Source organism: Camelus bactrianus, chromosome 15 (assembly GCF_048773025.1).
Source record: "Camelus bactrianus isolate YW-2024 breed Bactrian camel chromosome 15, ASM4877302v1, whole genome shotgun sequence".
Lineage (NCBI taxonomy): Eukaryota > Metazoa > Chordata > Mammalia > Artiodactyla > Camelidae > Camelus > Camelus bactrianus.
The window spans coordinates 33,199,865-33,216,707 of NC_133553.1; the positions used below are offsets into that span (position 1 = coordinate 33,199,865).

Consider the following 16,843-nt stretch of genomic DNA (forward strand, 5'->3'; position numbering starts at 1 on the left):
GATCTGCCGACCCCTTGGTCTTGCTTCTCAGCCTTCAGAACTGTGAGAAATAAATGTTTCTTTATTATTGTCTAACGTTTATTGTCTAAACCGCACAGTCTGTGGTGGTTTGTTACAGCAGCCCAGATGGACTAGGACCCTCTTTTTCTCTCCCATAGACTTGTGCTTGCTTTGCCATAAGGTAGGTCTGTTTCAGTACTGTCTGTTCCATTCCATTGCTCTCTCTCATTGGGCTTTAGAATTTTTCTTTTAGGTGGTATGTTTATACCTCTTGGAAATATTTTCCTAAATTTTTTTTTTTTGCCTTTTTATTCTCCCATATTACTAAGGGAAGATTCTTTGGTTGCAAGAAAAACTTAACTAGAGGCAGCTTAAGCAAAAAAAAAAGAAGAAGAAAGTTTCAAAGAATCTGTGTACGTAGGCAGAAACAGCTAGGCCTCAGGAAGGGATTACAAGTGGGAGGGGCAGAACCATGGGTCCGCCCATGGTCCTTTATCTACTACCTCAACCTTCTCTCTGCTTTCCAGTCCCCGAGTCTATGGTTATAATCCAGCCACTTGCTGATTCTTGGGAGAGCTGACTTTCTCTGCTTCTCCAGATCCTCTCTCCGCCTTTCTCCATCTGCTCTACACTCTAAGTGATCAAGTGTTACAAACTGCATCAGCCCAGCCCCCTCGCCTGGCTTCTGGTTGGGATCAGCAGATGGGTGATACTGGCAAGAGCTGGGAGGGTGGGAGGGGAGGTCTGAGTATTTGTTCCCCTGGTGAGCCCTCTATCAGGCTGTGGTTTGGCTGGGGCTGCTGTGTTCCTCCACCTGTCTTAACCCTGCCTGGAGTCCATAATAGTTCCACCCCACTTTGTTTTTTTGTGGCTTCCGTGTGTCAGTTTCTTTCTTTTCTTGTCTGTCCTAGAGTGCCTCACCCTCCTCTGTTGGTTTCCTGAACTCTACCCAGACCTCTGCAAATAGTCTCTCTCTGAAACACTCCTCAGATACCCTGTTTGAGTGTGTCATGTTTCCTGCTGGAAGCCTGAACCAGTCCACATCGCCCATTCCTGGGAGAGACAGTCTGGCTGCATCTTGGTTCAGGTGTCTGTCACCCTGCCAGGGACAGTGTCACACCACACTGGTGACTTCTGTGAGCCCACCCTTGAGACGAGGGCAGCCTTCCTGCCAAAAGCAGAGTTCATTTCACAATGCTGTCTACTTCATAGCTCAAGTATTTTAATAGATAAATTAAAAAAATTTTTTTAGTGGAAGTACTGGGGATTGAACTCAGGACCTCGTGCATGCTAAGCATGTGGGCCAGCACTGCACTATATCCATCCATCTCATTTAAAAAATTTTAAGTTGCAAGATATACATAATGTGAAATTTACCATTTTAACCATTTTTAAAGTCTATGGTTCAGTGGCATTAAGTACATTCACATTGTTGAGTAACCATCACCACCATCCATCTGTAGAACTTTTTCATCCTTTCAACTTGAATCTGTACCCATTAAACACTAACTCCTCTTTCCCCCTCCCCCCAGCCCCTGGCAACCACTGTTCCCCTTTCTATGAATTTGATCCTCTAGGTATCTCATTAAAAAATAATTTTAATTAGACAAGTAATATGGAAATACTTTTAAAAAAATTTATTGAAGTATAGTCAGTTTATAATATTGTATCAATTTCTGTTGTACAGCATGTTTCAGTCATACATATACATACATATATTTGTTTTTATATTCCTTTTCATTATAGGTTACTATAAGATATTGAATATAGTTCCCTGTGCTATACAGTATAAACTTGTTTAACTATTTTATATATAATAGTATCTACAAATCTCAAAGAAATGTATCTGAACTCCTAATTTATCCCTTCCTCCCCATCTTTCCCCTTTGGTACCATGTTTATTTTCTATGTCTGTGAGTCTATTTCTGTTTTGTAAATAAGTAGAAATTCATTCTTGTAAAAAAAAAAAGGACAGAACTTGACATATAAGGCTATACTAACTTTGCCCACCATGTCTGATCCCCTTCCTCCCTGCTTGCAATGGTTATATGCAGAGCTAACCACTGTTATTTTTAGAGTCTGGATTTTTCCAAACCCTTCTCTATGCATTTGCACATACACAAATGTGTTCTTAGGAAGTAAGTAGTTTCTTTTCCCCCACATAAATGGTATACTGTAAGTAGCATCCTGCAACTTGAACTTGCTTTTTATTACCCAGTGTATCTTAGAGGACTTCCAGCTTGGTAATGTGGAACTGCATCAGGATCAGCTGGCGGGCTGGTGAAGGCACAGGTAGCTGGGTCCCCCCTCTGGTGTTTCTGAGTCAGTGGGGTGGGGAGGGGCAGGGAATGTGCATCTCTAACAAGTTCCCAGTTGCCCTTGACACTGCTGTTCTTTGAACGTACTCCCTTTTGAGAACCACTACAGTGATTTTAAGCTGTTAAATCGAGGTTGTCTCCAATTTCTCAGAAAAATAAAGAATGTTGTGGTGACCTTGTCCGTGCTTCTTGTTCGTATGTACCAGGGTCTTCCTGGGGTGTGTATCGAGAAGGAGAATTCTAGGTCACAAGGTATGTGTACCTTAAATTTTAGTAGATATTGTCAAATTGCCTAACAGTATGACTCACAGGTTACAGAGGAACTTTCAAATAATTTTCTCCCAAGTTAAAGAAAGAATCTGATGGGAATTTTGATAGGATTTGAGGTAAACCAACAGATTAACAAAATGGATTTCATCATGGAATATTATAACATTAAAATTTGTGTTTCTCATTTGATATGAATATAATATTATGATTTTTAAAAATTGGGAAATTCGACCTCCTTAGGTTGAGGTAGTTCTGTTGGAAGTAATGATCTAGTTGTTTCTTTAAGAATGTGCATCTCTCTCTCTCTCTCTCTCTCGCCTTCTGAGGTGGCCTGCACTGTCTATGGATTGTATATCTACCTTTAATACCCCCTCACCCCACTATGTAGTTCTCTCTATATAAGTCTACTTTTACTCAACTATGGCTCGCTCTCGAATTCTTTCCTATGTGAAGTCAAGGACCCTCACTTGGCAGGGAATGTCACAGGGACTCAACTGAGACCTGGGACACAGCCATCCTCTCACTCCACCACCCCCTCCTCCTCTCGCTTTCTTCCTGTACCATTTTTGGCGACCATGAAGGGACTGAAATAAAAAATGGGCCTCAAAGGGCATAATCTCGATCTGCCTTTAGGGCTATGGCTCCCCTCTCTCTGGATGGTGGAAGGGGGTTTCTCCCACGTCATGCAGATTTAGGCGGCCCCTTAGGTGGCATCTGGCGCTGCCTGCAGGATCTGACAGAGACTGATTCTTTAGCTGTGAAGGAGCCTACCAAGCCCAAGGCTTTTCTCTCCTCAATCTTTTCTCTTCTCCCCTGTTGCTCTATCTCTTTGGACTCTAGAAGATCCAAGGAGACGAAGACTCAGACATCCAAATTAAGACCGCATGGCAAGAAATTGACCACCTGATTGGGTGAGTTTCCCCTCTGGCTCCTCGAGCCCAATTCCTCCTCTCTACTCTGAACCCCTGTGTGGAATTTGTTGGCGGGCACTCTCTTCACGGGCTCATAGGCTCACTGGGCCCCTGGGTGGAAGTTGTTGGTGGGCACTCCCTGTAATGGCCCTATGGATCTCTACTCCAGGAAGCAACATGGTTGTACACCTTCCTTCTTTGCCCTGGATTTCTCTCATATCCTCCTGTGTCCTGACTTATTAGACTATATATTGATCTTTGAGCCTTCTTGCCTGCTTTGCCAGCAGTTTGAGTGTTGCCTCTTTTACTTCTGTGAACAGGTGCCCCTCCTCAGCATCACATGGACTGTATTCTAAGGGAAGAGTTTTGCCTTGCCCTGTGGCCCTCCAGCCCTACCCTTCAGCTCTATTTGTTTCTTTTTTCTTTCAGATAAAGGTAATCCAATTTAGTTGATTCAAGGCCTAAGTCTCTCTCCCTCTTTAAAGAATTTGGGCCCTGGGGCTCTGGTCACGTCCCCCCCCCCCAACCTTGCTCCTCTCCTTGCCTCATCCAAAGGAACTATCTCAGGCATGACATCCTAACTAAAATGGGGGTGACTACAAGCATACCAAAGGACTCCCCATTAGGATACATATTAGTTAATTGGGGGAAATTTAAGATAGTTAAGGAAAAAGAAATTAACTTTCTTTTGCAATACTTTATGGCCCCAATACAAACTAGGACCAAGAGTTCTGGCCAAAAAATGGATCATTAAATTATAGTACCATCTTGCAGCTGGACCTGTTTTGCAAAAGGGAAGGTAAATGAGGGGAGGTCCCATATGTCCCAATGTTCCTGACCCTATTCCAAGACCCAGGTCCAAAGAACTCCTGCCAGGTATGCCTGGCTCACGTCCCCTCAAAGTGCCTTCCCCCATGGGAGCTGATGTTTTAGATGACCCTCTTATGAGTCCAGCTCCCCATGCTCCACAGCTGGGAACTCGTACCTCCCCCAACTCTGAGCGGGGGACAGTCTTACAAACCATCTGCCCCTAATGCCCCATCTGAGCAGCTGGGGTCCCCAGACCCCCATGAATCAGCTCATGAATCTGGCACTTGGAGTATTTAACAACAGAGATAGGGTTAAAGCATTCAAGGACAACAACGAAAGACAATTCTTAGCAGCAGCCCTAACCCCTGCACCACCTCAGGGTTACCCTCCCTTCTGTTTTATATTTTATTTTTATTTTATTTTATTTATTTTTTTGAGAGGGGAGGTAAATAGGTTTACTTATCTATTTTTTTTTTATTTAACGTAGGTACTGGGGATTGAACCCATGACCTCATGCATGCTAAGCAAGCAATTTACTACTGAGCCATACGTTCCCCGTTAACCTTCCCTTTTGAAGACCCATGGTGAGGACAGGATCCAGGACACCTGGATCAGAGCCACTGCTTCACCAAGAAGGGACCTGTTTTAGTGCGGCCAGGAGGGCCACTGGAAGGATGAACGCCTCATGTATGGAAAAAGTCCACTGGGACCCTGCCCAGTATGCATACAAGAAAGCCACTGGGAGAGGGATTGCCCCCAGTCCCAAAGGGGGCTTGAGGCTCCCAGACCATGATGGCTGAGAGGACCGAAGACTGATGGGGCCTGGGATCCTTTCTGGCTCCCAGTGGACACCTTGTCATCTCTCTGGAGGAGCCTCGGGTTACCCTTGACATGGCAGGTAGGAAACTTGTCTTCTTATTAGATATGGGAGCCGCCTACTCTGTGCTGACTTCTCTCTCTCTCCCTCTCTCTCTCTCTCCCTGCTTTCAAGATGGCCTGCATTCTGTCTATGGGGTGTATAGAACGTCTCTGGGATTGGGGTGATGGCAAGTACACTGTAAGGATGGGGATAAGTTAAACAACTAATTAGAATACAAGATGGAATGAAGTGAATGTCATTTACTTCAAAGGTGAAGTGCTGGAGGCTACAATAAAGGAGAGATTGATCTACTCACAACCTGGAATTGGAACTGAGGACTTGAGTACACTGACCCAGCCTTGAGGGAGGCCTTCTAGGAAGCAAAAGTGATTACAGTTAGTGGCAAATAGATGCTTAATAGGTGCGTTCTAAAAACTTGCAACTTGAACACTTACAACTGAGGTCCTTGATTCAGCTAAGTGGCAAGTTTTTCTTACATGTCCCCAAATGGTCCTTTCTCCCTTATTAGGCTTTCTGTGTCTAGAGCACACATGTGTGTTGCTTATTGCTTTTGCTGGAATTTGCTGAGTTTGGAGGGTGCACTTAGCACCTGGGCGCTGTCATCACGTTTTCTCTCATCCTCATCGGGCTTATCCAGATTGCCTTGGTTACTACTTTCTTAGGTTAGAAGGACAACGTCAACATAAGAAGCAACCACTAGGTGCCAGCCTTGCTTTGTGCATATTTCTTCTTGTCACAGACCAGGCATCTTGAAGAAAGCTGCTCTTCCTGTGTAAACCCCCCTGATGAGTGGGGGTGTGTTTTCTGAACCCCACTGTTTCAGCTTGGCCCAGAGAAACTGAGGATTTTCCAGCTGTCTTTCTTTTCTGGGGTCTAGGTCCCAAAACAGAACCTTGATGGTCTCTAGCCCAGAAACATGCATCATGGGAGGGACCAAGAGTGAATCCCAACTTAGAGGAGATTGAGTCTCCAGGCTGTGGGCTGGCACCTCTAGGTACACAGATTTGGGCAGTGCCCATGGAACAGGCAGCTGGTCTACCTCCATCCTTCCTGGACCCACCACACCCCCAACTGGACTACAAACAGCAGCCTGAAAACGCCCAGCTGACAGAGAAGCAGCAGCAGCTCTTAGTCACTAAGAGTCACTGAGCATAGGAAGCTTGAATTGATGTATCCCTTTCTGCATTTCCTTCACAAGTGAAGTAATAACAATAAAGCCAAAAATCAGAGAAAAATCACAATACCATACACCAGCTGCATTGATTTTTCCAGTAGGTTTTGTCCGTAAAAACCATGATTTTACATTATGTCAATGACAGTGTGGGGGTAAATTTTTTTTCACTTCTTGTCCCCTCTTATGAAAATTTCAAATATACACAAGTTAAAACAAGAGTATAACTCTCTATGCACACCACTTAGGTTAAACCATTGTTGATACTTTGCTTCATCTATATTTGCATGCATGTATTTATTTTTGCTGATCTTTTAGGAAGTAAATTGAAGATGTCATGGCACTTTACTCCTAAATACTTCAGTATGTACCTCCTAAAAATTATCATAGTCACAATACCATATTACACCAAAAAATCAAACAGTAATTCTCTAATATCACCCAATATCCAGTTCACTTTCAGTTTTTCCCAGTTGTCCCCCAGATATCTTCTATAGTTGTTTTTTTTTTCAAACCAGGATCCAATCAAGGTTCACTCACTGGATTTTGTTGTTAAAACATCTTTTTTATTTACTTTTGCTTGAAGACTGTCTCTTCCCCTTCCCCTCCTTAGTTTTTTCTATGACATTGACATATTGAAGACACCAGGCTAGCTGTCTTGTAGAATGAGCCACACGCTTGATTTGATTGTTTCCCTGTTGTGTGTTTAATTCATTTCTCCCTGTATTTTCTATAATCTGGATGTTATATCTCAGTGTTATCCAGTAGAACTTTCTGTAATGATGAAAATGTTCTCTGCAGTGTCCAATATGGTAGTCACTAGCCACATGTGGTCACTGAGCACTTAAAATGTAGCCAGTGTGGCTGAGTAACTAAATTTTACATTTTATTTAATTTTTATTCATTAACTTACATTTAAATAGCCATACATGGCTAATGGCTGTGGTATGGAACAGCATGGAGCTTAAGGATTGATTAGATTTAGATTTAATAGTTTTGATAACACATCAGAGGTGATGCTGTATACTTCATATTGCAACCCATCAGGAGGTGAGAGAGTGACACATTGTCCCATTATTAGTGATGGTATTTTTTTAAAAACCCTTTATCAAGGTATAATTTACCATCAATAAAAACATTTTAAGGATACAGGTCAATAGGTTCAACAGATGTTTACAGCTGTATAACCAGGACACAATCCAGATATAGGAAATATTCAGCACCCAAAAGATTCCCTTGTGCATCTTCCCAGTTAATCCCAGTGTGCCTCCTCCCCACAAATCTGAGGCAACCACTGATATGCTTTCTGACACTATGAAATAGAGTTATTTCCAAGAGCTTCCTATAAATAATCAATAAATGTACTCTTTTGATTCTGAGTTTCCAATGAAGGATACTCAACACAATGTTTTTGAGATTTATTGATGTTTTTGCATGTACCTATAGTTCTTTTTATTGCCAAGTGGTATTCCATTGTATGAATATGCCACAAAGTTCTTCCTTTCTGTTGGTGATTTGGGTTGTTTCCAGTGTAGCACTGAAAGCTGAACCTTCCTGTAAGTGCTGCTGTAGCTGCACCTGACAAACTTCGATAGGCTGTGTTTTCATTTTCATTCAATACAAAACATTTTCTAGTTTCTCTTTTCCCTTGTGAGTTCTCCTTTTTAAAAATTATAGTTGACTTACAATACATGTGTACAGCATAGTGATTCAATATTTTTATAGCTTATGGTCCATTTAAAGTTACTATAAAATTATGGCTGTATTTGTGAGTTCTCCTTTGACTCATGGATTATTTAGAAGTGTGATCTTTCATTTCTAAATATTTTGGGATTTTCCAAAGATCTTTCTGTTAATTCCTAAATTAATTCTCTTGTGGTAAGAAAACTTCCTCTGTATAACTTAAGTTTTTAATATTTATTGAGGCTTGTTTAATGGCCCAGTTATATGATCTGTCTTGGTGAATGTTTCTTATGAACTTGAAAAGAATGTGTATCTGCTCTTGTTGGATGGAGTGTTCTATAAATATCAGTTAGGTCAAATTATTTGATAGTGTTGTTCAGGTTTTCTACTTGCTGTGTCTACTTATCATTTATTGAAAGAAGTCTATTGAAGTATGAACTATAGATGTGGATCTGTCTGTTTTTCTTCAGTTCTGTCAGCTTTTAATTCATGTATATTAAGCTTTGTTATTTGTTACATACACCTTTAAGATCATTGTATCTTTCTGATGAATTGACCTCTTTGTCATTGTGAAATGTCCTTCTTTATACCTAGTAATATCTCTTATCCTAATGTCTACTTCATCTAATATTAATGTAGCCACTCCAGTTTTCTTAGTTTACACAATGTATCTTTTTCCATCCTTTTACTTTTAACCTACCTGTGTTTTTAAATTTTAAAGTGTGTCTCTTGTAAGCAGCATATAATTGGGTGTGACTTTTATTAGTCTAACTCTCTTCCTTGTTTTTCTTGAATGTTTAGACTGTTTATATTTAGTGTAGGTATCATTATGATTGAGATTAAGTGGACCAGTTTGCTGTTTGTTTTCTATTTGTCTCATCTGTTCTTTGTTCCCCCTTCTTCCTCTTTTTGTGACATGGGTTGAGTATTTTTAAAATTCCATTTTATCATCACTATTGGCTTATTTGCTTTACTTCTGTTTTATTTCTTTAGTGATGGCTCTAAGGTTCACCGTGTATATCACAACATGCGTGGCCCTACTGAGTTCCCTCGTGAATGCCCTGAGTTATCAACAAGGATTCTCCTTTTTGGCTAGTTGGAACTTAAATGCTGTGTAATCTCTGGGAGCTGTTCAGCTCACTGTTTCTTGGTAGTTTTTGTCTGACCTCCTAGAATTTCATCCTATGTATGAGCATCTTTGTATTCAGTAAAAAATCAAGGGCACTCCCAGGCAGGGTTTTTTTTGAAGCTGTTTTTTTAACTACCTCTCTCTTCACCAGAACTCTTTCCTGCGACTTTCAAGTGTCTTAGCTTCTCTTCACCCCTGTCTATGTCTTATCAACAAAGTTGGATTGGGGTTTGCTGTCTCTGCTTTCTGGTCTGGAACATGCCTTCAGGAAGAAAGCTAGGACTCCTGCCAGCCTCCCTTCATCTGTTTCCTTTCTCTCAGGAGTCACAGTGCTACCTGTTGTCCAATGTCTGAAAATAATGGTTTCATATATTTTTGTCTGGTTTTCTGATTGTTTATTGTGGGAGGGTGAATCTGGTTTATGCTATTGCATCATGACAGAAGGAGGCGTCTCATTTAACTTTTGATTATTGATCTTTTTATGTGGCCACATAGTCTTTATTATAGTAATTTAAAAATGCATATAAATAATCAGTGTTTATAGCAGAAAACCTTGAAATACCAATTGAAGTAAAAATCATCCTTAGTCCCCTCCATCCTGAAGTAAGTGAAAATGTTTGAGCATATATCTTTCCAGACTTTTCTATGTGCATATGTATCTATAAATACAAAAATAAGTCTATACCATCCCTGTGCAATGATGGTTTATATAATCTGCCTAGTCCCCAAGAACACAGGAGAAATGACACCTGTTTTTCACCCACATTATGATAGCTCATGAGTTCCATAGGAGAGCCTCCTGCATTTCAGAGGCATTGGCAAGACTCTGGATTTGAGAAGTTTCATGTGTAAAAGAGAACTGTACATATATATTTTGGCCAGTGGTAAATGGTAGCTCTGATTATTAAATGAGCCTTTACAAGGCCCTCTCTCAGGGGCTTATTTTTGGATATTTTCTTTAGGCATTCCAGGAAAGTATTCTTTAGAGTTCTGGGTGTCCTGCATATTAGTGAGGGGTAGACGGAGTTAATCAGTATTCATCTATGTCCAATTACTCACTCCTGGAGCATATGCATATGTGTTTCATGTTAGAAACCAACGTGGGCTCCCCGGAGCAGGCGTTCACTGGCGTCCGCTTGGGCAGCAGGCCTAAGCTTGCTATTAGTCACTGTCAGTTGCTGGCTCCCTCTTGTGTCACTGTGTGATGGTGACTCAGGGAGAGCTTGCTCTTTATATTCAACTGGCAGCTGACAGCCACCACAGATTGATTTACATCCATGGTAACTGTCACCTGGGGGAACACTGAGAAAAAAGAAAAGAAAGAAGAGTCTTTTCTTTCCATCCACATCAAACAGAGCCAGTGCCCAGAGAATGTGGGTGGGGGGTGGGGGTGGTCCTTGTTCTGGCTGGCCCCGCTTGGCTCTCCAGAGAGGATGCATGTCTCCTCCTGTCTTCTCCCTCCTAGAGAGCCCTGGCTGATGGTGATGCCTTAAGGCTGCAGGGGACCAACAGGCCTGGAGGCTGCAGAACTGGGACTGGGCCTCTGAAAACTCCCCTGAAGTCTGGATCCTCAGTCGCTGCGTGGGAGGCTTAGGGAGTCAGTCATATTCCAAAGGAGGCGAAATGGCTCAAAAAGCTTGCATTTGTGGTCGTTGATCGTTTTTCCAGAGAAGATTGGTGGTGGAGGGGTGGAGATCCTTGACAGACTTCCTGGTGGTGGGAAGATGCATTCCTTCTCTGTCCTCACCCTGGCTGCTCTTGCATCTTGTCTGAGGAATGTTTCCATGGGAAGGAGTCTTCTTCCTCATCTGCTTCCGGTGAGTTTTCTGGAGGGAAGTAATGATATTCTAGTACCAGCTGGAGAGGGAGAGCCGCACCCTGGCTGGTCTGGACACCTTTCCTGAGACATGATTTGTCTTGATGGTCCCAAGATGTAAAATATGATTTGAATCAAATTATAAATTGGTTATTCGGTTGAGCTTAAGTTCTGGCCTAGTTGCCTTGGAAACTTTGAGACAGAGCCTTGTTTTATAACGTGTTCCTTATAGCTCTGGTCCTGAGAAATATTTCATGAACAAATAGGTCTATGGTCATATATATTTGGATGTTGCTTCATATGCTACCCCTTTACTGGAGCCTTACAACACATAGAACCTATGAAAAGGCCCTCAGAAGAGGTATAATTAAAGAAATTATTTTAACATTATTTAAATTCATGTTTCCCAAACTTTTTTAACTAGAACTTTTTTTTTCCTTTTTTTTTTTTTTTGGCATTCACATTTCCATAAAACAACTGGGGAATGGCTGGGATGGAGATTCCCACTGGCCCTGAGGCAGGTCTGGCTAGCAGCACAATTTCAGAATACAGCTGGAATGAAACGCAGAACCCACCTGAAACGCAGAAGACTGTATGTCCCGTCTGCCCCACAGCCCAGAATCACCGAGCTGTAAGTGTTCTTAGTGGGCTTGGTGTTGGAGTTTGGAAAGAATGAAAAGTGCTCACCAAACTGAGAAATTATTTTGAGACAGAACCACAAAGCAGGCAGCTCCATGTTATCAATAGATCAGTTTATTATAGAGTAATTAGTCACAGGATAGGATGGGGCAGACAACTATCTGGAAGCATTGGCCACTGCAGTCTGCCCCGCCAAGGGGCCTCTGGGACAATTTTATAGTTAACCTAGGGTGGTGAGGAGGTGCTTGGAAACAGAACTGCATTCCTAAGTCAAGATTTATGAATTGGTAACTTGTCTCGTGGGGGTAGGGGATACATTAGCAAGGATATTCATCATTGTTTGGGGACTAACAGAGCATAAAAAAAAAAAAGGCCACCTGGTCCTAATGGTTATTAAACAAAGTCCTTGACACAGAAGTGATTTACTGCAGTGTGTAGTCCTGGATAGCGTCAGTGGAAGGAAGGGGAGAACTGTAAGGGCTCTGACGTGACCATGTCAGCTGTGCTAACAGCTGTGCAGGTTAGGGAGTGGGAGGCTGGCTGGGAGAGCCTGCAGGGTGCTGTCTGCCTTCTCCTCGCACATGCCGGAGGATGGAGTGTTCAGCGCCCCTGGGGGAGCACTTGTGAGAGTGTGAAGAAGCTCACCCTCCTGCACATCCATAAAGTAGCATCCTGGCCTCTGGAGCTGTGGCACCAAGCCCAGTCCACTGTGGCTTGTGCCCCTTCAGCGGTTCAGCGGAGACTTCCTTTTCCTCTGTGTCTTCTCTGCCGCTTACATAGTGGTCTAGAGCTCCTCACCATCACGTTCTCATTCCTGCGGCTGGGCTGTGGATGGCTGATATCCTTCCCACAGGAGAAGCAGATCTGAACACAGACTGAGCATTTCCCTCAGCGCGGTGCCTGCCCCCAGTCTCTGGTGCAGAAGAGTCAAGTCTGTTCTCACCTGCTTGCTTTTCTGCTTGGGCTGGGGCAAGTTTCTTTGATTAGCCTATTTGTGCTACACAGGTCCACACCAAGGACGTGATTTGTGTTCTTGTGAGTCGAATGAGGTATCGCCCTAGTGAGGGATGTTTGTCGAGCCTTGTGTTTTAGTCATTACACTCTCCTCAGCACAAGGGTCTTTGGATGGGAAGTCTCAGAAAGCCAGTGGCCTTATCAGTTAGGAAAACGTCAGCTTCAAGTGATAGAAAACCCTCCTCAGAACGTCTTAAACAACAAACAACCTTTACAAGCACACTAGCTGGCATTTGGCAATAGCTCAAAATGCCTCAGATATGCTCCTTCACTTTGCCCCTTGATGGTGTTCAATTGCAAGCCTTTGGGACACTCTGTTTCACCCTACGTGCCTCCCCTGTCCCAGGGAGGAAAAGAACAGCTTTTTACATGTACCCACGTTTTTACTCTTTCTTTGTTCTTTCCTTGTTCCTGATGTCTCAAGTTTCCCTCTTTTATAATTTCCTTAATAATTTCCTTTATAATTTCCTTTCTATTTGAAGAATTTCCCTTAGCCATTCCTTTAGGGTTGGTCTGATGATGACAATTTCTGTTAGTTTCTTTCATCTGTCTGTGGGTATCTTGATTTCATCTTCATTCCTGAGGGATATTCTTTGCTGGATATAGAATTCTGGGTTGACAGTTTTTCTCTTTCAAGATTTTTTTTTTTTTTTTGTCTTTAGTTTTCTGAACTTTGATTATGATATGTTTTGAAGTGGATTTCTTTAGGTTTATTTCATTTGGGATTGGCTCATCTTCTTGAATCTGTAAATTAATGTCTTTCACTGAATTTGGGATGTTTTCAGCTGTTATTTCTTTGAATCCTTTTTTAGCCCCACACTCTTTCTCCTCTTCACCCAGTAATACAAATGTTAGATCTCTGGTTATAACATTTAGGTCCCCGAAGCTCTGCTCACTTCTTTTCAGTCTGTTTTCTCTCTGTTATTCATATTGGGTAATTTCTATTGTTCTGTCTTCAAGCTTACTGATTCTTTCCTCTGCTGTAGTCATCATCACCTTGAGTTGTTTATTTCAGTTATATTTTTCAGTTCTAAATTTCCAGCTGGCTCTTCTGTATATCTTTTATTTCTTTGCTGAGACTTTATAATTTTTATGTGTTCAAGCATGTTCATAATCGTTCATCAAAGCATTTTATGATAGCACTGTCTCACGCTGCCGTGCCTCGCCTCATTGCCAATGGTGGGAGGTGGAAGTTCCATTCCCCACTGGACCCTGGTAAGTGGAGGCTTGAAAAGAAAAATGTATGTACAGAAATGTGCACATGTCATCAATATGTGATCATAAGTTTGATGAACCTTCACAAATGGGAAATGTGAGAGCATTTTAAGAATTTTCTTATTTCTTTGCATGTTCTTATAAAAATGTATCCAGTAGTTTTTCCTTATTGGCTCCCAAATTATTCACTCGCCTGTTGACTCCCTCCCTCTGCCCTTCATCTCTGTTTATTCACATTCATTCTTTTATTCATTCATTCACATATTAGTTTCCCTCTCTTCTTCCCTCCCTCCTCCCTCCCTCCTCCCTTCCCCCTCTCTTTCCTCCTCTCACCTATCCATCAATTCGTTGCCGAAGGATCGGGTATTCTGTAGCCATGGGGCAGTGAGCTCTTCTTCCCTAACACTCCCTTTAGTAGGGGAAAGGAAGGAAGGGCACCCTATGTAGGGTAAGGGGTTGTCTTCTCTTGGGAGAAGTCCCCGAGGGCAGCTAGGCCAGAAGCAGCATAATCAGAAGGCCTTGGCCCATGTCCTGTCTCTACCACTGATCTCTGCTGTGACCCTCTAGGAATCAGTCTCCTTCATCTATAATTTCCTATTTGGCTTGGTCCCCTCTCTGACCCTGTGGCATATATTATTTTGCATATATTAATTTGGAGTTTCCCAGGGACTTCCCAGGGAACAAGCCAGCCCAGAGAGGGATGCCAGTTGGGTGGGGTCTGTGCCCTTAGTAGCGTCTGATCATCCCCACCCAGGCTGGGCCGTGAGGGGTGGGCTGGGGTAAGAGGGAACGTGAGAGAAATTTTGGGAGGATGAGTCAGCCCAAGTGTCAGCCTAGAAACAGTGCTAGCTTGCCTCTACTGTTCTGTTTCTCTATGGGGTTGTATAGCATTCAGAAGGGAGGGGGCCTCCAGCCCTTCTCCTCAGCCTGGGGTGGGACCTAGAATATAGGGTGTCAGAGCGAGAGACCTGGAGGTCATGCAGTGTCTGATTGCCTTGTTTCACAAATGACAGTTTGGAAGCCTGAGGAAGACAGGGACTTACTGGAGGTCACACAGGAAAGTTGATGACAGAGTCAAGGCTGGGGCCAACTCCCTGGTCTCCTTGTCTGGAACCCTTGGCTAATCACTGTTGGTCTGTACTCACTTTATCCTGCCCAGGACAGAGGACAGAGTTGGGAGGCCCTTGTCTCTACAGAGCCCAGCTATGTGTTTAGACACCTATTTGTAAATTTTAACCAGGATGTCCAGATACTACAATGAGAAATGTGTTCAGGACACCTACTGAATGTTGCAGGGAAAGGGGGCTCTGTGCCACTCACCATCCCCTGTCCTCCACACTGTCACTGCTGCCTTGTGTACTGAGTGTCTGCTGCACACTCTGGCTGGTGCTGGTTCTAGGGATCTAAAGGCCTGCACCCTGCCCTTACAGAGCTCACAGCCATTTGTGTGTGTGCGTGCGTGTGTACGTACGGCTGGCTGGGGGCTGGGCTGCGGTGGACAGTTACAGTTCAGTGTGCAGAGTGGAGCTATGATGGGGATGTGCAGGGACCAGAGAAGCAGAGGAGGCCCTGGAGAGCAGGGAGGGTTCCCCAAAGGGGAGTGGGCCCTGGCCCAGGGGTGATACGTGCACATAAAGTGGTGAGAAGGGGTGTGGGAGAGGCTTTTCAGGTGGAGGGAATAGCATGAGCAAAGGCCTGGAGTGAGGAAGAGTGCGGGCAGTGCAGCCCTCAGCGAAGTCCCTATTAAGAGCCCAGCTATGTATTTAGAAGCCTATTTGTGCATCTTTACCAGGACATCCAGATGCTTTGCAATGGGAAGTGTGTCCAGGACATCTAGTCCTTCACATTGCTGGAAATAGAAGCAGTTTAATTCATTTTACAAATCAATGAGGGCCAAGAGAACCCTTGGTGACATTTTTATTGAGGGAATAGGGTCAACACATAATCATCTTCCATTGTCTGAACTCACTAGCATGGAAAATTACAGAATAATGGTTTTTGAGATCTCCTTGAGCTGCTTTCTGGGTGGACAGACAAGGGCTGTCCTCTGTGGATGGGGTAGGGACGACTTATCTGGTGTTTCAAGAGCCCTCCTCCTGCCTTGTGATTCTGCACGGTTGATTTATCCGTTTAATTCATGCATCTCAAGTATTTATTCAGTGCCTTCTGGGCGGGCTGGGCCTTGTGCCCCGTGCTGGGTGTGTGTAAGTAAACACTCATGGTCCTTGCCTTTAAGGAGCTCACAGAATGTGGAGGGACACAGACACAAAGTCATCAAGCAAGCTCACCAGAGAGTCAATGTGATATGAGGAAACATGGGGACTGGCCAGAGACAGATACATGCTCATATTGGGTGATTGGAGGACAGTTTCATAAGGATTTATACAGGTGTAGGCAGGATGTGGAGAGGCCACAGGGGTAGTTCAGTGGCCGGCTGGTCACGCTGGGCCCCTCCATCACTGTAGGCTTGAAAGGAGTAAAGATCTCAGAAATGAAGAGGGCTGCCACCAGCCCAGAAGGACTGCGTGGAGGATGTAGAGAGAATAAAACCCTGGCCTTTTCTCTCGCCTTCACTGGCCAAACCCAAGGAAGCCAGAAGGCAGGAGGGCCTGTTGATGTAGCCCAGAGGATGGGTCTCCATCTGCTGATCAGCACGGAGCAGGGTGGAGGGAGCGGAGACATCCTACACTCAGACTCTCGCAGGAGCACAGGAGACATAGGAGAGGATGTTTGAGCTCTGTGTTGGTTTCCAGGCATGCGGTAATGAAGGACCACACACTGGGCAGCTCAGAATGACAGAAACCTATTGTCTCACAGGGGCAGGCGTCCAAAACCAAGCTGTTAGCAGGGCCGTGCTCCCTCTGAAGGTGCTAGGGAAGGGCATTCCAGGCCTCTCCCTTAATTCTGGTAGTTGCTTGGCTGTGGCAACATAACTCCAATCTCCGCACGGTGTTCTCCCTGTGTGTGTGTGTGTCCAAATTTCCCCT

The 16,843-nt window shown here is 43.7% G+C and overlaps 1 protein-coding gene across 7 annotated transcripts in view; it reads left to right on the forward strand.

Annotated features, from left to right (window-relative positions):
- Positions 1-221: 221 nt before the first annotated feature.
- The window catches only part of TOGARAM2 (TOG array regulator of axonemal microtubules 2), a 68,835-nt gene continuing 52,213 nt past the window's right edge, over positions 222-16,843 (forward strand). For 2 of the 7 annotated variants that reach the window (XM_045511771.2, XM_074341841.1), the window contains exons 1-5: positions 225-2,570; positions 3,429-3,499; positions 3,820-3,934; positions 4,797-5,207; positions 10,638-11,619. The gene's annotated coding sequence lies outside the window, so the exon portion shown is untranslated. Of the gene's footprint in view, positions 2,571-3,428; positions 3,500-3,819; positions 3,935-4,796; positions 5,208-10,637; positions 11,620-16,843 lie in introns of all 7 variants that reach the window. The other 5 variants (XM_074341839.1, XM_074341843.1, XM_074341838.1 and 2 more) reach the window with 5 other exon arrangements.